At 38.0% G+C, this 25,286-nt stretch overlaps 1 protein-coding gene across 2 annotated transcripts in view; it reads right to left on the minus strand.

The window, feature by feature from the left end:
* Positions 1-25,286, minus strand: part of SLC16A7 (solute carrier family 16 member 7) — a 205,370-nt gene that overhangs the window by 176,486 nt on the left and 3,598 nt on the right. The window contains exon 2 of one of the 2 annotated variants that reach the window (XM_060414099.1): positions 14,813-14,938. The exons of the other annotated variant lie outside the window; for it this stretch is intronic. The gene's annotated coding sequence lies outside the window, so the exon portion shown is untranslated. The remainder of the gene's footprint in view (positions 1-14,812; positions 14,939-25,286) is intronic. 2 annotated transcript variants of the gene reach the window in all.

The raw sequence follows: 25,286 nt of genomic DNA on the forward strand, positions 1-25,286 counted from the left end.
GAAAGATTTGGAGCTGAGCTTCAAATCCAGCCAGTCTAGCTGCTTCTGCATGCAGAACCACTGATCTAACCATTGCAGCATATTTTCCTTAAATAGTATACTACCATATTACCATCTATAGGTGAGGTGAAGACAAGTTTATCTTGTCTCAAAAATCTGAAGTGATACATGGAGAGACTGAGTCAGTAGGACGGTGCTAGACACTGAAAGTGTGAGGTAATTTTGCACTACAACAGAAAGGAAAATCAAAAGACTATGGGGAAGATCAGGCCTGTGTTACCATTCCAGCCAGACCTAACAGACTTCCTGAAATTAGCCTCCAAGAAAAATCCCCTGGTTTTCCAATGACTGAGTTTATTACTTAATTTGTACAAGTCTCTGTCCTTTACAGTATAAAAATCCCTCCATTGAAAGCAACTAAAAAATGTACATAAAAAAATGGAAGTTTTATGTACATAAAAGTAGCTTTTGTTGGTACATAAAACTAGAAAGAAAGTAAGAAATATCCAGTAAATGAAACTAACTGAAAGGGGAAACCAAGTGATTAAGACTACTTTATTCAGGTTTCCTCTTGGGACATTTGATGAAATAGGTAGACTTGGACTTGAGATTTCACAGCCTTTGGGTGTTTGCAATAGATCACACAACCCAAGGTCAGCCAGAGATGGAAAATCTAAAGGGTGATATGCCCTCCTGTGACCCAATAAAACTATCGTCATTGTACCAGAAATAAGTTTGCAAGCTTGCAATGCTCCACATACACACATAACACAGCTGGCAACTGCAAAGGAACCAGTCTGCCTCTAAATTTGGCACTGGTGATAGGGAACAAAAAATATCACCTGACGATTCGTGACCAACAGTAATCCCTCACATGACTCTGCCCTCTAATATCATACTACCAAGGTGGTTCAAACATCTAAAAACAGCTTATAATATTAGGTAATGCCCCTGACCCAGGAAAAAGGAAATGCAAATTCTCTCAACTAGAAATCCAACTTAGTTAAAGTTTCAAATAATTCTCAAATGATGAACATCCAAGTGACACTCATTTGCAAGCCATTATTAAGCAAAAACTAGAAGAAACTACAGATGTATAATCTGGTCCATAAATACATTAGATAGCTAAATTAAACATATAAATTGAGTACATTTTAAATAGGAAAGGATTAAAATATAATTAAAGAGTAAGGGACGATGAAGAACTGTATAAGAACTAAACATTAAAAAATTATTTTCCAAAATATAACTTACTAAAACCAAACAAAAGCAAAGCAAAGCAAATGGATAAAAAAAATATAAAACTTCCAATAGTGGTTAGCTCTGGGAAGGGGAGGAGTAACGAGGGGATAATAATCAAAGAATAAGACCAGGAAGATGAACATAAGTAAGTTTCAATATTTGTTAATGTTCTAATTCTTGAATTGGTTGGTGAGTTTGTTAGTTTTAATTATATTAACATAATTAAATATAGCTATGAATGATGAGAGCATGTCACAACCTAAAGATTATGATTAGTCTTTAATTCAGTTCTGAATACTTGCGGCCAAAAGACAAACAATAAATCAGTATATATTTTAAAAACAATTACACTAATTCATCACAATAAAGTAAAATTTTAAAATCATCTCAAAATTCTACCAAATTAAAAACTGAAGAAAAATGCCTTAATCTGGTATCTATAACAATAAAAAAACTAAACAAAAACCTGTAACATCATACTTAATGCTAGCAGTTTGAGAGGTTAGATAGAATGTTATTTAAAAAAAGCAACATACATAGTATCCTCAAGGAATAGTTCTTCCTTTAAAATATAACAAGCTATACCAAATCCTTCATAGATTAAAAGCAAATAGAGGCCATGAAAGAAGACATGAATGAATAGAGATAAATCACTCTCATGAATTAAAAGTTTCAATATCATAAGTAGATGCATGGATTCAACTGTAATGAAAAATCCCATTTTTTTAACCTGAAAACCTGAGTCTAAAATGTATTGAAAGATCAAAGGCCAAGAATAGCAAAGTTATTTGTGAAACAGAACCAGAGGAGTAGTATGTGCATGACTAAATATCAAGGCTCATTATAAAGCTGTGGTGACTGACAGTGAGAGGCGCTAGTACCAAGATAGATGAATTCATCAAGGAATACAACAGAAAGTCAGGAAACGCACGCACACTCACAAATTATTTTAATTTCAAAACTAGTGTTATCAATCAGTAGGGGAAAAAAAAAACTGTTGCTCTAGGCCAACTCATCATCCATATGGGAAAATATGAGACTAAGTTTTCCCCTTACATCCTGAAGAAAAATGAACATAAGGTAAACATAATCACCGTTCCTAATAAAACAATGCCACAGCTGAGCTAGCCAATACAATAGACAATTGCCACAAGAGGCTATTTAAATTCAAATGTAAATTAATTGAAATTAAATTTTAAAATTTAGCTCCTCAATCACACCATTCACATGTCAATTGCTCAGCTGTAACATGTAGTTAGTGGCTACCATATTGGGCAGTGGCAAGTATAAAATAGTTCCATCATTGCATACAAGTCTATTGGACAGAACCAAGAGACATTTACAATAGTATCTTTAACCTTGGGGCCAGGAAAGGATGTATTAAGCAAGGAATAACAAATTAAACAAACAAAAAAAAAGGTGAAAATAACTGATGAATTTAGCTATTAAAATTCATTCATCAAAAGACGCTATATAGAAAATAAAAAAGAAAGCCTTAACTTGAAGGAAGGTATATATAATATTCATATACATATGTAATGTATTTATATGTATACATAAAGAATACACGAGGTATATAAAGACTCTTCCTAACCAACACAAAGATAATCGTATAGAAAATTGATTAAAAAATATATCGGGTACTCCATTCTGTTTGATGATCAAAATATATACAGTCTCATTTATCCTATCAATATATGAAATAGATTAGACTGAAATGTTTGACAAATTTCTGTGTTCTGTTTTAAATCAGCAAGAGTAGGAGGGGGACAACATATTTTTCAGCCTAGAAGGAAGATTACACTGGTTTGGACAGTATCACAGCAACATATAAGCAGGCTGATAATAATGTTTGAACATGTAATTAAATAGATATTTCTAATGTTAGCTTATCCTTTAGTAAAAGACAGTTCTCTAGCTTAGTTAACAATTTATCTTTACCTTACTTGAGCACACTCACTTGAGAGGCACATAGGACATTTATGCCAGTGTAGAATGTGGTGGTAATGAGGGAATTAATTTCATATTTGTTTCAATCCAAAGAGTCAGAGGACACAAGATGTGTGTGACTGGGGGGTGGAATGGAAAATGTAGATAAAGTTGCAAATATCAGGAAATACTGAAAATACAACTGAAATGCAATTTCCTCAATGCAAAGACAAATTTCTATCCCTGAATTAACATGAGTAGGTATTTCTTTGTGTACCATCCACTTCCTGACCCTTGCCCCAATGGAGAGAATAAAAAAATGAAAATCATACTTTCCTACCTTCTGTATAGAAAAAAGAAGTTTCATATTTTAAAAAAACAAATTTACAAAACTTGTGTTTATATGCCTTAAACACTGAAACAAAACTATACTCATACCACATACCCAAGTTGTCTAATTTGAACTAAGTCTTAGTTTTAACCAAAAAAAGAAACAATTAAGGAATTTGGGCCTTTTATTGTGGTATATTAAAAAACAACAAAAATACTAAACAACTTCAAAAAAAGTTTAAACTAACTATTAATTAGCATCACAATATGTCAAACAGTAACGTGATAGTTTGATCATACACAGCCAAGGCAGTATGAGTCCATGCCAATGATTCTAGAAGTTGACTCTGTTTGCCAGAAAGAAACAAACAGTGCAGAATAGTCTGTGGGTAAATTTCAAGAAACTATGACGTGATTTCACCTCTCAAGGTCCTTGTAATTTAAGAATGAGAGAAAACAATTGGCAGCTTGGCAATTCTGATACATCTAAATAGCATTAGACATCTTCAAAAAAAAATGGGACATTTGAATCAGATTAAATATTAGAGGACATATGAGTATTACTAGTCATAATTAGGAAGAGTTCATGCCATGACTCAGGATTATGGACCCACTGATGGAAATGCATGATGGGTGATAACCTTAAATCTAGGTAAGGTTGCAGCCACCACCATTGTGATCTACTCTAGAGTAGCAGGGCTTCAGCTTCTGGGCCAAGGAAATTTATTTATTAGAAAATAAATGTGTTTATCAGAAAGTTATTTATTAGAAAATAAATACAAATTTAAGTTTTTTGCTAGTTGCTTTATAACCACAAAAAACTAGTACAGAGAATGCCCTGTACAAAACAACACAATAAACATTCAAAGATCAAGGTGTTTCCTTAGGCAAGGCTGTAGACTTCAGTCTCTAGTATTTGAAATTTAGGCTGCAGTCCTTGTTTTTTGACAGATCTCTGACTGTGTGGCACAGTCCATGCTTTTAACCAGATTTTAACAGGAGAATGGACACTTGGACTGGGGAGAAACAGATGAAGTGTTTGATTTCATGGATTGTTTCAAGGATTCCTCTACCCAGAGAAGACTGTAAACAGCATGGTGGCAGTCCAGTATTCACAGAGAACTAGGGTTCTAGAGATTTCTATAATCAGTGTGTGAAGCCAAGCACAAAGCAGCCCTAAGAACAGAAGAACACGAGGTTGGGAGATGCAAGTTCATGAATGCAGGCAGGTAAGTCACATTGAAAGAAAACAGGTCTAGACTTGAGGGAGCTACAGTGGAAACCCATGGGTCAACCATGTGGACCAAGTCTTAAATGTTGTTGAAAAATACTGCTAAAAGCTAATCCCTCCTTTAGCTTAATGGGGCACCCCATTCCAGCTTAGCCTCACTGCTTCTGAGGATCCTGAGCAGGGACTATTTAATTACATAGTCTGCCTCTATTCAGATTGATCTGTAAAGCCAAATTACACTTGGGTTGAGCTTGCAAATATAATCAGTGGGCCAATTGCATAGCTAAGGAAAGCCAAAGAAAGGCTGTAGACTCAGACACTGGTGTGAAGCACAATTTTTTTAAAGTAATATTATGAATAATAATAAAATATTATAAATATTTCTCCCAGTTTGGAAGGGGTGAACTTTTGTACATAATTTTATGTTCTGATCAATAATCCAATATGATTCCCTTCTGAGATGTATTCTTATTGTATATTTTATTTTTCTTCCTCACAAAAGTTTGCCTCCTACTTCCTCCACTGCTACACATGCCCTGATTCATTTTCTTGTGAATTTTTTTTCTTGCCCTTCAAAGAAGACACACATGTCTAATTCAATACTGTTTTTATAGTAGTAAAATTACAGATATTGTTCTTTCTGCAAAACCGAGAACAGGAAGTGATCAGAAGGACCTTCATCATCAACTTCCCTAGCTAATAAAAATGCCAAGAAAAATGTTATAATTTCTTGAACACCACATAGCAAAAACTGTTCTAAATCCATAAGTAAGGCACTCAGTTGATGCCTACATCCTTAATATTAATTCCAATGCAGATCACACTGTACTGTCTTCATATGCAATATTTTATAAACACATCTCATTATAAATTCAGTAATTACTTGGACCTGTTCAGAAGAAAGGGTTTTCATATGAAGCAGTAAATAATTTCCAAGTTGATGTGTTGTGCTTTGCATCTAGGGTCCCAACTATGAATCTATAATAACACTCAGAGTTCTTCATGTAGGCAAAACCTAGAATAAAGTGAATAATGAAATCGATCTCATGGGCAGGTTTTCTATGTTTGCAAGAAATCAAAATTCACTCAATTTAGTTTAAAGAAAGGGCTTCCCAGGTGGCGCTAGTGGTAAAGAATTGCCTGCCAATGCAGGAGGAGGAGTTCCATTTCTGGATCAGGAAGATTCCCTGGAGGAGGGCATGACAACCCACTCCTGTACTCTTGCCTGGAGAATCCCATGAACAGAGGAGCCTGGCGGGCTACAGTCCATAGGTTCACAAAGAGTTGGACATGACTGAAGCGACTTAGCATGAACACAGGGACAGCTTTAGGAAAAGGGGAAGAAAAACAAAAACAGGATCAACACAGCACTCGGCTGCAGAGTTGTTAGGCAGCTGCCTTCTCTGTGTGTATAGAGCCCTGAATGGTTCAGATGCTGAGTATAAGCTAAAAAATAAAATGAGAACTCCCAGGTTAGAATGTCTAGTCACAAATATTATCTCCATTATTTACGATCTTTGTGAACTTCGTGTGGGTGCCTGGTTGCTAAGTCATGTCTGACTCTTTGCAACCTCATGGAATGCAGCCTTCTGGACTCCTCTGTCCATGGGAATTTCCAGGCAAGAATACTGGAGTGGGTTGCCATTCTCTTCTCCAGGGGATCTTCCTGACCCAGGGATGGAACCCCTGTCTCCTACATCTCCTGCATTGGCAGGTAGATTCTTTACCACTGAGCCAGTTTAAGAATCTGCCTGTCAAGGCAGGGGACACAGGTTCATCCCTGGTCCAGCAAGATCCCACGTGTCTTGGGGCAACTAAGCCTGGGTGCCACAACTACTGAAGCCCTAGCACCCTAGAACCTGTGCTCTGCAATAAGAGAAGCCACTGTAATGAGAATCCTGCACACCGCAGAGAGAGAAAGCCTGAGCATAGCTACAAAGACCCAGCATAGCCAAAAATAAATAAATTATTTTTTTAAAAAAAGAAAAGCAGTAGCAGCACTATTCTTACAGTATTAGACAAGATACCACAGATAAAGTGCTTAGAATACTGTCTGAGACAGTATGTATTCAATAAATGAAAGTCATTATGATAACATAGTTGTAATCGCTTGTCCTGAGCATTTGCTCCATCTCTCTCTGCCTGGCAGCTTCCTCTATTTGCCCAGGCCAAACAGCCACTAGATCAGAGTTACCAATTTCTTACAACTTCAGTGCCCATGATTTCTGATTTCCTCAGCCCACATCACATGATGTACACATGGGTATCCTCACTGGGTCTACAGATTTCCTTAGGATCTGTCAGCAGAGGTTAAAGACCTGCCTTTCTGATATGAATGTTTCCAATTCACAGATTAATAAAATTCACAGGTGTTTTCCCTCTTAGGCAATATTGAAATAAACTAACAAATGAAACTGGCTAAGAGAAATATGAGCTACTTGTAAGATGCTAAGTTCACTGTATGCCTGCACAGCTATCAACGGAAGCTACATAATCACTTTCAACAGATTTAGTAGGATTAACACATGGGGTGAAATATTGGGTTTAAATAACCTCTAAGTTCCTTTGAGTGCATGATTCAATTTACAGAGACTGTAAAATTGCAAGTCTTCAATAAAAGTCTGCAATATAAATGTGTGTGTGCTCAGTCACTTAGTCATGCCCAACTCAGGCTCCCCTGTCTGTGGGATTCTCCAGGCAAGAATACTGGAGAGGTTGCCATTTCCTCCTCCAGAGGATCTTCTCGACCCAGAGATCGAACCCATGTCTCTTGTGTCTCCCGCACCTGGGAAGCCCACAATTTAAATTTGCCTTCATTAAAATCATACTAATCTAAAAAGGAAGAGGGTTTACCTCACACATCAGATTAGGTAAAGACTAAATGTCCACTTCAAGAGAAAGTATCTGGTAAAATCTTCAAGTTTAAGTAAGAAGTCACTCAAAGACTTTAAATGTTCATTTAGATACAACCAGTCCATTCTGAAGGAGATCAGCCCTGGGATTTCTTTGGAAGGCATGATGCTAAAGCTGAAACTCCAGTACTTTGGCCACCTCATGCAAAGAGTTGACTCATTGGAAGACTCTGATGCTGGGAGGGATTGGGGATAGGAGGAGAAGGGGATGACAGAGGATGAGCTGGCTGGATGACATCACTGATTTGATAGACGTGAGTCTGAGTGAACTCCAGGAGTTGGTGATGGACAGGGAGGCCTGGCATGCTGCGATTCATGGGGTCGCAAAGAGTCGGACACGACTGAACGACTGAACTGAACTGAACTGAACATGTAAAATCACCTCCACTCCAGTACTCTTGCCTGGAAAATCCCAGGGACAGAGGAGCCTAGTGGGCTGCCATCTATGGGATCGCACAGAGTCGGGCACGACTGAAGTGACTTAGCAGCAGCAGCAGCAACACGTAAAATATTTTAGGGTAGCTGACAAGTTTAAAAAAATTATAAAATAAAATTTACCAGAAAATTTTCTTTATAATCAGGTGTTGTAAATGGGAACATATAGGTACAGGTAAAAATATATATATAAATCACAAAATTATATTGGAAAAAAATTCTGCATAGAAAACACAGCCAATATCCAAGTAAAACTGTATTTCTAAGTCAAAGACATCACTTTTTGCACCAGAATTTAATGATAGATAGGCGATTCCCACAAAACCAAGGAAAAAGTGAAATGTAGGTAGGAAGATGGGGAATGATGATGTCAACGGTCAAAAGACACAACCTTTTCTCTTTAGACGTTCTTGACCTCAATATGCGCATGTTGTTAGAGATCACACACAGTAAGAGTGTCATTACTGAACAATTAGTACTGTTAACTTCCATGCATTTTGGACTTGGAGGGGAACATTCTACTTTAAAAGAATTAGCTTTTGCATGATCTTTATTTTCATTGTCTTGAAGGGTACGGGAAATGTGGAAGGAAAGTCTAGTGTGCTGATTAGTAGACTTCCAAACATTAGTCAACATTTAGGAAATTTGTTCTGGACCTTGAATGCAGGTGACTTTTACTCATCTTTTAGCCTCCTTATTATTTTTTTTTTATTTTTAATTGGAGGATAATTATTTTACAATACTGTGATGGTTTCTGCCATACACCAAAATGAATCAGCCATAGGTATACAATGTCCCCTCCCTCTAAAATCTCCCTCCCATCTCCCTCCCGATTCCACCTCTCTTGGTGGTCACAGAGCACTGGCTTTGGGTTCCCTGTGTCATAAAGCAAATTTCCACTGGCTATCTACTTTACATATGGTAATGCATATGTTTCAATGCTATTCTCTGAAATCATCCCAGCTTCTCTCTCCCCAGCTGTGTTCAAAAGTCTGTTCTCTATGTCTGCATCTCCACTGCTGACCTGTAGATAGGTTCATCAGTACCATCTTTCTAGATTCCATATATATAAGTGTTAATACATAATATCTGTCTTTCCCTTTCTGACTTACTTCGATTTGTATAAAAGGCTCTAGGTTCATCCACCTCATTAGAACCAACTCAAATTCATTCCTTTTATAGCTGAGTAATATCCCATTGTGTATTAGCCGCATTACTGAGTACAACCATATTTTTAACTTCATTGGTCTCAATCATGCTAGAAAGTATGGAATGAGCTTATTTGGCAACACAACTAGCAAAAAAATACTAAGCATCTATATTTTTAAATCTATAATAACACAGAAATCTATATTGGTCAGCCATGTGGTTTAACAAATGTTTGAGTATGAGGTATAAACAATAAAGCTTTAGAATATGATGAGAAAAATGATCTAGGGATGCTGAGTTGCCTGTTTAAGGAAATCTATGAAGTATAGCAGATAAGCATATAAATTGTATTGATAATTATACAACTTAGTGATATGGCCACAAGCTATAAATGCTATACAGCTGTAAAAGGAAAGATAATTTTAGGTTACAGATGTCAGGGAATGGTTCCAATATTTTTTCCTTAATATTTTTGCAATACACAGAAAATGTCTTTGCCTCCCACCAAAAAAAAAAAAAAAAGAAAAACACATAAAACCCACACAATTACATAAAATGTGGTCAGTCAGTTAACAATAGTAAAATAAAGCTATAGTTTAGTAATTAAGAAGTTTTATCAAAGGAGTTCAAAATTTTAGAATGCCTCTATGTATAATGTGGCAATTCATATAAATAAGAGGACAAAATGTCAGTAAAATAAATGTTTTCCTAATGATTAAAAACTTCAATGTTTAGGAAATCAAAGTTAGTCTATGAATAATAAACAAAATAACCATAATGACCTCACATGAGATGTGTTCATTTAGTTCTCTAATAATGGAAGTTATATTTACAATATTTTGAGTAGATTAGGCCAGACCACAGGTCTCAAAAATTAACTCCCCACATCATTTTGCTTTTATTATGATTATATCAACATAAAAATTTTAGTAATCCATATGACCCTGATGTTTTGAATTTTATTATGGAAAGAGACAGTGGCTACCTACTTTGTTATGCATTGCAAAATACCTTAGAATATATCACATGTTTGAACTATGGAAATGAAATCCAAATTCAGTTACTCTTCAGGCACATGTCAGACTTTATAAATAATATTTGCAAAATTCTATTTTGTTTAATTAAACACAGAGGTTTTTCCTCCAGGCACTGTTTCCTCAGTGGTGCTCCATCAAGTGAAATTGTTTTCAAAAACAGCATCTATAATCAAGTTTGGAAAATTCTGAACTTAGGCGTTACCCAAACAGACTGTAATTTGGACTATAATTTGTCCAAAGCCAAGTGGTGTTTTATGAGTACATTAATAATGATGAATGACGACTTCCCTGGTGGAGTAGTGGGTAATAATCTACCTGCCAATGCAGGGGACATGAGTCTGGGAGGATTCCACATGCTGAGCATAAATGTATATATATATAAATGCCATATATAACATAAATGCCAGGAGCATAAATGTCTTCATGTTGCTTAGGACACTACCCATTCAGCAACATGCCAAAGATGGATTTCTGGAGTAACGGCAACAGCATCCATGACACTATGAGAACTGGAACAGTCACCAAAGATACAAATGCCTGGTCATTTTGCTGGTATTATTACTATTGGCACAACTGTGTGACTACATGGTGTACTAGTTTCACAAAGGCAATAAATGCAGCATCTGAATGTCTGCCAATCTTGGCACACACTTCTCTCCACATACCCATTTTCAGTCCTATCAGGAAACTACTCCTACAAGAAAATGTGAAAAAAAAGAAAAAGGTAAAAGTCAGTGTCAAGTGAAGGAAAATAAAAGTTTTTAGTAGTGGTCACTAATATACTGGAAACAAAAATCAAGCTGTAAAACTAAAACAATTACGAGTTACATGTGTTTTTATTTTCAGATTTCTAGGAATTTGAGAGAATTCCCAGGAATGTATAAAGGGGATGTCTGCATAGGCAAATAATACACACTTTTTTTTTTTAAACAAACTTCGATTCTCTGTTGAAATAAAGTTAAAAAGTGAGCCTAGAGATTATCATACTAAGTGAAGTAAGAGAAAGACAAATACATGATATCACTTATATGCGGAATCTTGAAAAGTTATACAAATGAACCTACAAACAAAAACAGACTTACATACATAGAAAATAAATTTATGATTACCAAAGGAGAAAGGGGGGGTTAATTATGAGTTTGAGATTAATAAATATACACTACTATATATAAAAAAGATAAACAACAAGGACCTACTGTACAGCACAGGGAACTATATTTAATATGTTGTAATAACCTATAATAGAAAGAATCTGACAAAGAATCTATATATATACATATACATATATGTATACATATATATACATATAAAACTGAATCACTTTGCTATATAGCTGAAACTAACAATACTGTAAGTCAACTATACTTCAATTTAAAAATATCATGGCACTTCAACTACCTTATATTATCCTGATGCCTTTTAATAACATAAAGAACATATCAGAACCACTTTCTTTGCTATCATTAATTACTTGATTACAAAAGATGGATGGTCCATTTCAGGAATCAAAACAGCCCTTGTAGAAAGTTTTCTCACCCCAATACATTATTTTGGGATATCATATTTGTTTTCAGAATTAATTGATACTCCTTAATAGGATTATTGATCATAATCCTATATGTTTTCAACTTGAATCTGTGTGTGTGTGTTCTCAGTCTCTCAGTTGTGGCCAACTCTTTTGACTCCAAGGATGATAGCCAACCAGGCTCCCCTGCCCATGAAATCTTCCAGGCAGGAATACTGGAGTGGGTTACCATTTCCTAGTCCAGAGGATCTTCTGACCCAGGGAAGGAACCTGCATCTCCTGTGTCTCTTGCATCTCCTACACTGGCAGGCAGATTCTTTACCACTGTGCCACCCAGGAGGTCCCTAGACTATTCATACAAGTGTTCCGTTAACAAGGGAGCATTTCCTTTTTTCCCCATCAACTCTGTGCTAAAAAATACTATTCAGTAGGTGGTATGTATATGTGCTTAGTTGCTCAATTCTATCCGACTCTTTGCGACCCCATCGACTGTAGCTTGCCAGGCTCCTCTGTCCATAGGGATTCTCCAGTCTAGAATACTGGAGTGGGTTTCAGGGCCCTCCTCCAGGGGAACGTCCTAACCCAGGGACCGAACCCAGGTCTCCTGCATTGCAGGCGGATTCTTTACTGTCTGAACCAGCAGAAAAGTCCTAAGTACGTGGTAATAATACCTTATAATTTTCCCAGCCTTCCTTGATTGGATATCTTTTGTGGGTCAAGGAAGGGACATTTAAATTGCAATGCACAAATTATATTCTATTGTCAATGGCAAAGAAAAGTCCCATTCATATTGTGTGTAAGTGGATAAACAAGACATAGCATTCAATTCAACTGTCTCACATTTTAAAACATGTAGTACCTCAATTATGTATTTTGAAGTTGTTCTTCTATGAAAGAAATACATTTTAAAACAATGATGATGGAATTTCATTACAGCACCGTCTTCAACATGCTACAGTTGAATGCTCCTGTTCCTATAACAAGGCTATGTAAAGAGCTAAATTGCTTATAGTGGGAAACTTCCTCAGTCTTTTTGAAATGGACTCTGTATAAGATGAATTCTTGCAATGAATTTCAAGTATAATGAAGTTATGGTACTTAAATGAACCAATTATTACTAAGATTTTTTTTTAAATGTGACTTGAATAGTTTTCTTATTAAGGTATAATTGGAACTGAATGTACCTATTTTAAAAAGCATAATCAAGTACTCAAAAACAAAAAGGTTAGAACAATATTCAGATCCCAATTTATTTAAACATAGCCTTAATTAAATAGTGTTATCCATGTCTACTCAATTTCTTGGTACTAGCATCCATCCCAACATGCACAGTTCACAGAGCTGACATTTTTGAAAGAAGGATTATTCATGCGTGCTACGGTCTGAATGCTTGTGGCCCTCCAAACTCATGATCAAATTTTATGCCCAATGTGATCATTTCAGGAGGTAGGGCCTTTTTGAGGTGGTTAGGTCATGAGGATGGAACCCTCATAAATGGAATTAGTACTCTGATATATACCCTCACAGGGCTTCGCAGGTGGCACTAGTGGTAAAGAACCCACCTGCAGGAGACATAAGGGAAGCAGGTTCAATCCCTGGAAGATCTCCTGGAGGAAGGCACAGCAACCCACTCCAGTATTCTTGCCTGGAGAATCACATGGACAGAGGAGCCTGGCAGGCCACCGTCCATGGAGTTGCAAAGAGCTGGACATGACTGAAGCCTCTTAGCACACAGATACAGACCTCACAGGGCTCCAGAATTCCTTCCACAGTGCCAGGACACAACTGAAAGTCTGAAACCCAGAAGCAGACCCTCACCCAACCACACTGGCACCCTGATCTCTGACTTCCAGCTTCTAGAACCCTGAGAAATAAATGTGCTGTTTATAAGCTACCCAGTCTATGATATTTTGTCACAACAACCCAAATGGACTAAGACAATATGGAAGAGAGACAAAATAGAATTTTGCCAACATTTCTCTTGTCCTCTTAATTTTTGGTTTGTTTTGTGTGAAAGACTTACAGGTGTGATTTTCATATTTAAAAGCAGGACTCTTTTAAAAAAGCAGCACATTCAAGAAGGACAGAATTCTAAGTGTTTCTCTATTACCTTCCCCACAATTTCCCTTTTCTATAAAATGTGTGTGCAGAGAGGGAGGAGTCTATTTCTACTTCTACCTGGGATGATTACATGGAACAGAGGAGGAAATATGGATTTTGGAAATAGAGCTTTGTGGATTTTGGAAATAGAGCTAACCCACCTGACACATCAGATGCTTCATTTCTTCCTAAATTAGTGAAAACGATACAGGATACCCATGTAACAGGGCTGTTGATGTTGTCAGATAATGACTTTCTGGATTATATGAGGTGATATATGTAAGCCCCTGCAGCTGTATCTCTGAATATGTGTCTTCTCTTTTTTCTTTTCAAATTCCAAAAATCTAAGTATGTAAATCATTTGAATGCCAAGAGAAGACCAAACAATTACATCTTTCAATTGAGATTTTATAGGCCACAACTCAGTATCTCACTGTATAGCTGAGGAGATGTTAGTAGTACCGCTTTAAGACAAAAACTAGTAAAACAAGATGTTTAATAAAATGTGAAATAATTTAAAATAGTGCTGTGACCCCACGGACTGTAGCCTGCCAGGCTCCTCTGTCCACGGGATTTCCCAGGCAAGAATACTGGAGTGGGTTGCTATTTTCTTCTCCAGGGGATCTTCCCAACCCTGGGATCGAAACTGTGTCTCCTCTGTCTCCTTCATTAGCAAGCAGATTCTTTATTGTAGAGCCACTGGAGAAGCCTGATTTAAAACTGATTAGATCCAACCAGTCCATTCTAAAGGAGATCAGCCCTGGGTGTTCTTTGGAAGGAATGATGCTAAAGCTGAAACTCCAGTACTTTGGCTACCTCGTGAAGAGTTGACTCATTGGAAAAGACTCTGATGCTGGGAGGGATTGGGGGCAGGAGGAAAAGGGGACGACAGACGATGAGATGGCTGGATGGCATCACCAACCTGATGGACGTGAGTTTGAGTGAACTCCAGGAGATGGTGATGGACAGGGAGGCCTGGTGTGCTGCGATTCATGGGGTCGCAAAGAGTCGGACACGACTGAGTGATGAACTGAACTGAACTGATATCCTGAAAAAGTTGGAGGGAACATTTACTCTTAAATGAAAGTTACAGATCAAATATGCATATTAATTTTGATCATTGATACTGAAGTATCCCAATGAACAGTAATAATTAGGTTTCTAAGCATTTAGAATGAGATTTTTTAATTGGTAATACAGCTATATAAGTGTATACAGCCTTTTTTGAAATGGTTGAAAACAAATGTAGATAATGGGCCCACAAAGGGTAATAGAGTAATAAAACTGTTATTGGTAAAAATAAATTTAAAACAATAAATTTTGCATGCTTCCTCATTGAAGTGTTTTTTCTTTAAATTACCACATTACTAAGAAAATTAACAATAAAAAAAAGGAAACAATTTTTAGATGAGCTTGAGATCTGACATTACTAAATCCTCCAGCAGTAGGCCAAGCTGTGTGTAATTAATGTTCTCCCCAGGGCACAGTGGCCAGATGACTCTCCAGAGAGATGCTAATATGGTCCATGGGGGATGGGCTTACATTGTCTTATATCCCCTGAGGTTTCTTTTGAATTGTTCACCTTTTCCTATCTACTTATTATGCTCTCATATCCATTAGTGATAATGCAAATATTCCTGCAGTATCTGCCACTTTTTAAGTTCAGAAAAAGAAACTGGTACACTGATTGTTTTTCTTCTGAAAGAGGCCATGCTGCTAAGTCGCTTCAGTCGTGTCTGACACTGTTCGACCCCATAGATGGCAGCCCACCAGGCTCCACTGTCCCTGGGATTCTCCAGGCAAGGACACTGGAGTGGGTTGCCATTTCCTTCGCCAATGCATGAAAGTGAAAAGTGAAAGTGAAGTCGCTCAGTCGTTTCTGACTCTTCACGACCCCATGGACTGCAGCCCACCAGGCTCCTCCGTCCATGGGATTTTCCAGGCAAGAGTACTGGAGTGGGGTCCCATTGCCTTCTCCGTGAAAGAGGCCATAGCTCTAGGAAAACACATTCAAGCATTTTATTGCTACATTGAAGACGCCAGACAATAAATACCTGGAATTCATATGGTACTAAGAAGGGGCACTACAGAAAAAGGAAGACATTACAAGTAACTGAATCTTAAGAGGCAGAGTTAAGAGCTATGGACCTCACTTTACTTAGACTATTCATCTCTCAGCTCTAAAACGTTCCCACTTCTTTGACTGAAGCTTTCTTTGATCACTCCATTACATAGCAAAGTCTCTTTCTGGAATCCTAGAGCAGGAGTCAACAAATACTTTTCTCTAAACTGAAAGATTTTTCTCTAAACTGAAGGATATTTTTCTCTAAACTGAAAATTTAATCACAACTATTGAACTCAATCTGCAGCAGGCAATCTGCCACAGAAAACACAGAAACAAATGGGTGTGACTATATTCCAGAAAAAAAACTTTTTATTTATATAAACAGGAAGGAGGCCAGATGCGGCTCAAGGATTATTTATACTTGGTTTACCAATGTTGTAGAAAATCACTGCTCTATCATTTTGACGCTCAGTCCTACTTGATTGTTCCTGTAACTCCCCACACAGAGAATGTGTCTGAAATTAGTCTCCTTGGGGAGATCAGGAAAAATGACTTAGACATAATCTTTTCGAGTCTTTATGCAGATTATTTCATGGAGCAATGCTCAATTATTTACTGATTTAAATTGACTTAACATATGCGAACAGGATCTACTTGCCATTAGCAGCCTGCACCGAAACATCTACTGAGACATTGACCTTTGGAGTTCTCTAATGGGCAAACTCATCTTGCTGAGTCTTTGTTCTACCTGCATTTGTCTTACTTGGTAATAATGAAGAATAGAAATTCTATTTTTAAAAGATCAGACACATAGGAAGCACTTAAATGTTGCTTTAAAAAAAGCACAACAATAGTTATGTTGACATAGGTATCTTAGTATGACCAAACATCTCTAAATCATGATAGCATAATCGCTATTGCTTTTCCCTTTGCCACAGTCTTTAAATGTGTTTATATGTGCTACTACTTCTAATTTGAAAGTCAGTAATTTCCATCTTAAAACTCCTTTGGGATATATTCCCAGTTGATGTTACTAATTTTGTGTCTATGTGAAAAATTCAGCACTTAAATATTTTTGCATCATCAATATCAATGTTGAATTGTCTTCCAGTATGTGTTTTGCCAGAGAACGCACTGGTCATAGCAAACACCCTCTTCCAACAACACAAGAGAAGACTCTACACATGGACATCACCAGATGGTCAACACTGAAATCAGATTGATTATATTCTTTGCAGCCAAAGATGGAGAAGCTCTATACAGTCAACAAAAACAAGACCGGGAGCTGACTGTGGTTCAGATCATGAACTCCTTATAACCAAGTTCAGACTTAAACTGAAGAAAGTAGGGAAAACCACTAGACCATTCAGGTATGACCTAAATCAAATCCCTTATGATTATACAGTGGAAGTGAGAAATAGATTTAAGGGCCTAGATCTGATAGACAGAGTGTCTGATGAACTATGGACTGAGGTTCGTGACATTGTACAGGCGACAGGGATCAAGACCATCCCCGTGGAAAAGAAATGCAAAAGAACAAAATGGCTGTCTGAGGAGGCCTTACAAACAGCTGTGAAAAGAAGAGAAGCAAAAAGCAAAGAAGGAAAGATATAAGCATCTGAATGCAGAGTTCCAAAGAATAGCAAGGAGAGAAAAGAAAGCCTTCCTCAGCCATCAATGGAAAGAAATAGAGGAAAACAACAGAATGGGAAAGACTAGAGATCTCTTCAAGAAAATTAGAGATACCAAGGGAACATTTCATGCAAAGATGGGCTCAAGGACAGAAATAGTATGGACCTAACAGAAGCAGAAGATATTAAGAAGAGGTGGCAAGAATACACAGAAGAACTGTACAAAAAAGATCTTCATGACCCAGATAATCACAATGGTGTGATCACTCACGCACAGCAAGACATCCTGGAATAGGAAGTCAAATGGGCCTTAGAAAGCATCACTAAGAACAAAGCTAGTGGAGGTGATGGAATCCCAGGGGAGCTATTTCAAATCCTGAAAGATGATGCTGTGAAAGTGCTACACTCAATATGCCAGCAAGTTTGGAAAACTCAGCAGTGGCCACAGGACTGGAAAAGGTCAATGTTTGTTCCAATCCCAAAGAAAGGCAATGCCAAAGAATGCTCAATCTACCACACAATTGCACTCATTTCACATGCTAGTAAACTAATCTTCAAAATTCTCCAAGCCAGGCTTCAGCAATACCTGAACCGTGAACTTCCAGATGTTCAAGCTGGTTTTAGAATAGGCAGAGAAACCAGAGATCAAATTGCCAACATCCACTGGATCATCGAAAAAGCAAGAGAGTTCCAAAAAAACATCTATTTCTGCTTTATTGATTTTGTCAAAGCCTTTGACTGTGTGGATCACAATAAACCGTGGAAAATTCAAGAGATGGGAATACTAGACCACCTGACCTGCCTCTTGAGAAACCTATATGCAAGTCAGGAAGCAACAGAACTGGACATGGAATAACAGACTGGTTCCAAATAGAAAAAAGAGTACATCAAAGCTATATTGTCACCCTGCTTATTTAACTTCTATGCAGAGTACCTCATGAGAAACGCTGGACTGGAAGAAGCACAAGCTGGAATCATGATTACCGGGATAAATATCGATAACCTCAGATATGCAGATGACACCACCCTTATGGCAGAAAGTGAAGAGGAACTAAAGAGCCTCTTTTTTTTTTTTTTTTTTACATTTGTTAGTGTTAACTTTATTTTATTTATTTATATTTTAATTTTTATTTTTACTTAATTTTACTTTACAATACTGTATTGGTTTTGCCATACATTGACATGGACTCAGAGGGAGAGGGAGATGCTGGGATGAACTGGGAGAATGGCATTAAAGAGCCTCTTGATGAAAGTGAAAGAGGAGAGTGAAAAAGTTGGCCTAAAGCTCAACATTCAGAAAACAAAGATGATGGCATCTGGTCCCATCACTTCATGGCAAATACATGGGGAAACAGTGAAAACAGTATCAGGCTTTATTTTGAGGGGCTCCAAAATCACTGCAGATGGTGACCGCAGCCAGGAAATTAAAAGGCATTTACTCCTTGGAAGGAAAGTTATTACCAACCTAGATAGCATATTGAAAAGCAGAGACATTACTTTGCCAACAAAGGTCCAACTAGTCAAGGCTATGGTTTTTCCAGTGGTCATGTATGGATGTGAGAGTTGGACTGTGAAGAAAGCTGAGGGCCAAAAAATTGACGCTTTTGAACTGTGGTGTTGGAGAAGACTCTTGAGAGTCCCTTGGACTGCAAGGAGATCCAACCAGTCCATTCTGAAGGAGATCAGCCCTGGGATTTCTTTGGAGGGAACAATGCTGAAGCTGAAACTCCAGTTTGGCCACCTCATGCGAAGAGCTGACTCATCGGAAAAGACTCTGATGCTGGGAGAGAGTGGGGGCAGGAGGAGAAGGGGACGACGGAGGATGAGATGGCTGGATGGCATCACCGACTCTATGGACATGAATTTAAGTGAACTCCAGGAGTTGGTGATGGACAGGGAGGCCTGGCATGCTGTGATTCATGGGGTCACAAAGAGTCAGACAAAACTGAGCAACTGAACTGAACTGAACTGATGTGTCAAAACCCAGAGTTTTGTCTATATGGGAAATACCCAAATTACTATAAAGTCAATGAGTTGTTGTTGTTTGAATTTCCTACTTGGATCAGGCCGTGAAAATAATATAATTCATAAATAACTGCACAGAAGAGGATTTTTCAAGAATAAAGAGACTGTCTCAAAATGCACCAAAAATATTAGTAGAGATAAAAGAATAATAATTGTGATTACCACTTATGTTACTGCATTATTTAGTTACTCTCCAGCAGCAATCCTGTGATATAGGCTTGTTTCCATTGTTTAAAAATGAGGCAACTGAGGCTCTGAAGGTTTACATAGCTTGATTTTGGTTAAACAGCTGAGTTGTGGCTAAATCAAAATTCCACCAAGGTCTATCTATCTATCCACAAAGACTCTGATCCAACCTGTGACACAGTGATGGAGAAAAAAGGGAAAGAGAAAAGAGAGACCCACAGGATAAGACAGACTAGAGTGAACACAACACTGGAGCTCTACACAAAGCTGATGGAAAGACATAAATTGCTTTAACTTGCTTTGAAAATAGGTTCCATTATTTGTGTGGCTCAAGACTAAAAGGATCTTACTGTTTTATTCACAGCCATCTCTAACATCTAAAACAGTGTCTGGAGCACAGTGGAGGAATAAATAGTTGTTATTAAAGGATTACATTCTCTGGCTTGAAATATGTCAGAGGCTTTATTCTAAATCCCATTTCACAGCAGATGTGACATGTACATATCCATGAGAATTCTCCAGATGCCCCTCTGTTCATGCATCCACCACTGCCTGCAGCCTGGCGTATCCACAGGAGGCCTGCCACCCTATGCACACCTACCCACCCCCCATCATCTTGCTACCTGTGCTAAAGGGATCGAATCCTGGAATTAGTGTTTATTCAGCCCCTAATGGCTCCCCAGCCTCCCTGAGTCCACAAGTGATAAGTGGTCATTATTTTCTCGAAGCCTTTTTGTTTGGTTCCAGATATTTCCTTTAAAAAGTAAGGAAATCTTATCATTCTTCCAACTCTGTGTTTTAACAGATCAAGTCCCGTTATCCTTGACTAGTCTTTTTTTTTTTTTAACATTTCTCAAACTTCCTTCCTCTAGAATGTCTTAAAATCCAGTGCAGAATAGCATATTTTAAAATACTAATATTGAGAAGGTACATTGTGGTTAATAGATTCAGGACCAGATCCCTCCACTGACAAGATGTACAACCTTGGGCAAGATACTTAACCTCTGGCCCTAATTCCCTTAGCTGTAAAATAAGGGTCATAATAATGTTTTCTCATAAGGCTTGGAGGATTAAATTAGTCAAAAATGTGTAAGATGAATATGTAAAATGATGCCTGGCATGTAGAAGACCTGGATAAAGGCAAGCTATTTTTACTCAAAGTAATCTCTATAGCTCTATGTAAAAGCTACATCTTTGGTCTCTAAATTCACTTATTACACACACACACACACACACAGAGACACAAACACACAGCATGTTAGGTTCTTTACCTCTTATCGAATTAATCTGCAAAGACAAATAATTTTACTGAGGGGCTAATTTCTAATTGTATGCAAAATTTAAAATGAGTTTTCTTCTTTCTTTCCTTTCAGTGTTTATTCATGTATTCATTCATTATGCTCAGCGTAATGGGTCACAGAAAGAAAATGTTCAGCTCTGAGGTAACAGTGGGTCCTTCCAAAGGCAGATCTCTCTAAATGCCTTAAATTTCCCACCTTCTAATTTCATCTGAATAAAGATGACACCAATGGCCAGTGGGATCATGAGCAAGTGATCAAAAATTTAAATTCATAAACAACCATTTTCATCCTTCAACTGTTTTGTAGATAAACGGACTTTCCTAAACTTGAATGCTTCCAGAAACATAGCAGCCCTAAAAACAAGTTTAACCAGGTCACATAAAGAAGAGATAGAAAAGTGAATATGTTACCTTCATAGAGAAAACATAAGACACGTCAGCTGTCACCACAAATGTACAGGCTGTCAGTCAACCCAGAAAAAGATTTATTTTGTGTGGCTCCAGAAAGCTAAGGATAAGGACCTTTGGTAAAAGTAAGAAGAATGCAGTCACAACTGGAACTGCCTTTAAAAGAACAGGCTGCCTGAGTACACATTTGTTGTTATTCAGTGGCTAAGCCGTGTCTGACTCTTTTTGACCCCATGGACTGCAGCATGCCAGGCTCATCTGTCCTCTGCTGTCCCCTGGAGTTTGCAATATACATACTGAAATCTTAAAAAAGCTTCTTGTACCTATCCAGAGGCTTCAGAGAAAATTTGAATGTGGTGTTTACACCCAGCTTTGAAGGTTGAAACTTGACATGGAAACAGCAGGAGGTTAGAGCATCTTAAGATGAAAGAACAGCATGGCCAAAAATGTGGAGGCAGGAAACCGAATGAAAATAAATGAGGCACAAGGGACAGTTCAGTTTGACCTGAGGATGGTGGCAGTCGGAGGTGAGCCTAGAAAAGATTTTCGGAAATACAGAGATTGAAATGTTGGTCCTCAGACCTAGGTAATGGGAGTCACAAAGAGTTACTAACATATAGGAAAGGGAGGTGTATTTCAGTGCGAGTATCTGGAGGCACGTACAGAATTAACTAGTACAGTGGGAAACTATTAGTAAGGAGATCAGCTAAGAGACTAGGTTGTGAGTCTAAGTAGTATGTCAAAAGTGCCTGGACTCTGGCAGCATCAGAAAAGAGGACACTGATGAAAGAAATATTTTGAATGTCTTAGCAACTGACTGTAAAATTCAAGGCTGGGGAAGGGGGTGGGGGGCTTGAGAGTCTCATTCTAGATTAGAATACTAACACCAATAAAAGAAACAGAGCCAACAGAAAGAAAGAAGAGTGTTCAGAAGGGTGTTGGCGGTGTCAGCAGCACAGACGAGGGGAGCTGTCCAGCAGGCATTTGGAAAGTTCTGGCCACAGCTATGTGAAGGTCAGGGTTGAAGATAATGGCTTGAGTGTTACTCCTACTGAGGTCAAAGCACAGTCCAAGAGAGGACAAGCTTTGTCAATGGATCAAATTTAGACAAGAGAAGAATTCAAAACAGAAACTGAGGAATACATACTTGAGTGAGTAGGTGAAAGTGCAAGTCGCTCAATCACGTCTGACTCTTTGAGCCCACCAGGCTCCTCTGTCCATGGAATTCTCCAGGCAAGAAAATTGAAGTAGGTATCCATTCCCTTCTCCAGGGGATTTTCCTGACCCAGAGGTTGAATCCAGCTCTCCTGCATTTTATCATCTGAGCCACAAGGGAAGCCCAAGAATAGTGGAGTGAGTAGCCTATCCCTTCTCCAGGGGGCCTTCCCAATCCAAGAATTTCGAACCGGGGATTGTCTCCTGCATTGCAGGCAGATTCTTTACCAGCTGAGCTATGCAATGAAAGGAAAGTCAAAGAGGAAGCCACTAGCGAGCAACCAGAGAAGTAGGAGAAGCACAAAGAGCACGTAGAAATCAAGAGAGGAGTTTAAGAAGCAGCAGGTGCCAACATTGCCAAAGGCTGCGGATAGTGTGAAGTCAGTGAAGATTTAGAGCCTCAGAGGTCAGTTATAACCTGATTATAAAATGTTAATACTTAATATATCTTACAAGGAAGAACTCACTCTTTTTATCCTTTGAGGAAAACACAAAAGAATTTCTTATTGGAAGATAGACCGATTTCAAAGATAATTTCCTTAAACATTTTCAATTTGATTTTACAGGCCAGTAATTTTCAATCACGTATAGTACCTTTCTTCCAAAAAGTGTATTCAATGTCAGGGGACACTTTTGGTAATTATGACTAAGGGGAAACTATCAGCATATGGGGGACAGGGGTCACAGACACTAAGTGTCCTGCAATAAAAGCAGCGTTCCTACACCATGCAAAAGAGCCCTGCCCAAAATGCCAACACTGTTACCTGTCAAGAAACACTGTTTATCACTGAATGTTGTGGTAGTGGTGGTTTAGTCGCTTAGTTGTGTCTGCTTGCAACACCATAGAGTGGAGCCTGCCAGGCTCCTCTGTCCAGGGGATTCTCCAGGCAAGAATACTGGAGTGGGTTGCCATTTCCTTCTCCAGGGTATCTTCCCAACCCAGCAATAAAACTGGGTCTCTTGCCTTACAGGCAGATTCTTTACCAACTGAGCTACAAGGGAAGCCCATCACTGAATGAATCCTTTTGTATATTTGAGAAAAACTGACAGAACTTCAGCTTCTGACATTTTAGAGAATCAATTTCAAACACAGGCAAATATTATTAATCAGTTCATCCCTTAGAAACTTCTCAAGCGAATGCATGCCTTTTTGGTTTTACCGTTTATTCACGTCTAATCTAGTTCCCAAAGAAATAGGTCTTCAAATAAATTACTTAGTAGAGCAGCTTCTTATAATTTATAACTCTTCTATACATTAGCTCTAATCAGAAACTGTGTAGGAGTGTGGATGATTAATAATACTACATGTCATTGTGCTATTAGGTATGAAACAGCCAACGTTTAATGTAAACACTTTTTAAAAAATACCAGTATTTTGTACAGACCTTTACTTATCTAAACAAATATTTCTCTGTGTTACCATTCATACTAGATACTTTCATTGAAATTTTTAATTTTTAATTAAATTCCATGTTTTAATTCCAAACATGACCAAAAATTAATCAGCAGTTCAGATAACTAAACCAAATTATTGTTGTTGTTTAGTTGCTAAGTCATGTCTGACTCTTTGGCAAATCCATGGTCTGTAGCCCCCCAGGCTCCTCTGTCTGTGGGATTTCCCAGGCAAGAACACCGGAGTGGGTTGCCATTTCTTACTCCAGGGCATCCCACCAACCTAGGGAATGAACCCGCATCTCCTGCATTGGCAGATGGAGTCTTTACCACTTTACCACTGAGCCACCAGGGAAGCCCTACTAAACCCCACAGTAAGTCATTTTCTTGTGGGGCTATCTTACCTGTGCATAACTTTTAACAAAAATATCTTTACACCAGCATCTTGTAGTTGTTACCCAAATGCCTTGTAAAATTTTCATGAACTTATCTGGGATTTCAATAAAGGTTAATAAAAACAAGTGAAACTTCCACGTAGGTAGATTAGGACCCTGTAGTCACCATTTCAGGGACCTATTGAGAAAATAAAGCTTTCTCTGTAAGTTTTTAAAAGAAAGTTCTATTACTCACAGAGATTTAGTGTTTGCAGTTGTTTCTCAACACATTTCCTACATACTTTGATCCAAATAGTTTTGAGAAAGTCAACAATGATGACCTCTCAATGAGAGTTCATTCCAAGGTTTATTTTGCAATTCAGCACTATCATGCCATCTCCTGAGAAACTTTGCTTTTCAAAGGCTTCCCAAAAATCTGTTAAGAAGAATAAGCCAGTGAATCTTATAAAAACCTATTAGTCTTAAGGCCAGATATTTAATACCTGACACTAGCTACCATGTGTTTTTTTAAATAAAACATTTATTTACTTGGCTGGCACGTGGGATCTGGTTCCCTGATCAGGGATGGAACCCAGACCCCTGCGTTGGGAGTGCAGAGTCTTAGCCACTGGACCACCAGGGAAGTCCCTGCACCTTTTAAAACAAGAGTTAATGCAAATATGAAAGATTTGGATTTTTTACATTCATTTTTTATTGGAGGATAACTGCTTTACAATGTTGTGGGGGCTTCATCAGAGACCATATACTGAGTTATTTCTATGCTTGTGCTCACACAGTAT

The sequence above is a fragment of the Ovis aries genome, chromosome 3 (genome assembly GCF_016772045.2).
Source record: "Ovis aries strain OAR_USU_Benz2616 breed Rambouillet chromosome 3, ARS-UI_Ramb_v3.0, whole genome shotgun sequence".
NCBI lineage: Eukaryota > Metazoa > Chordata > Mammalia > Artiodactyla > Bovidae > Ovis > Ovis aries.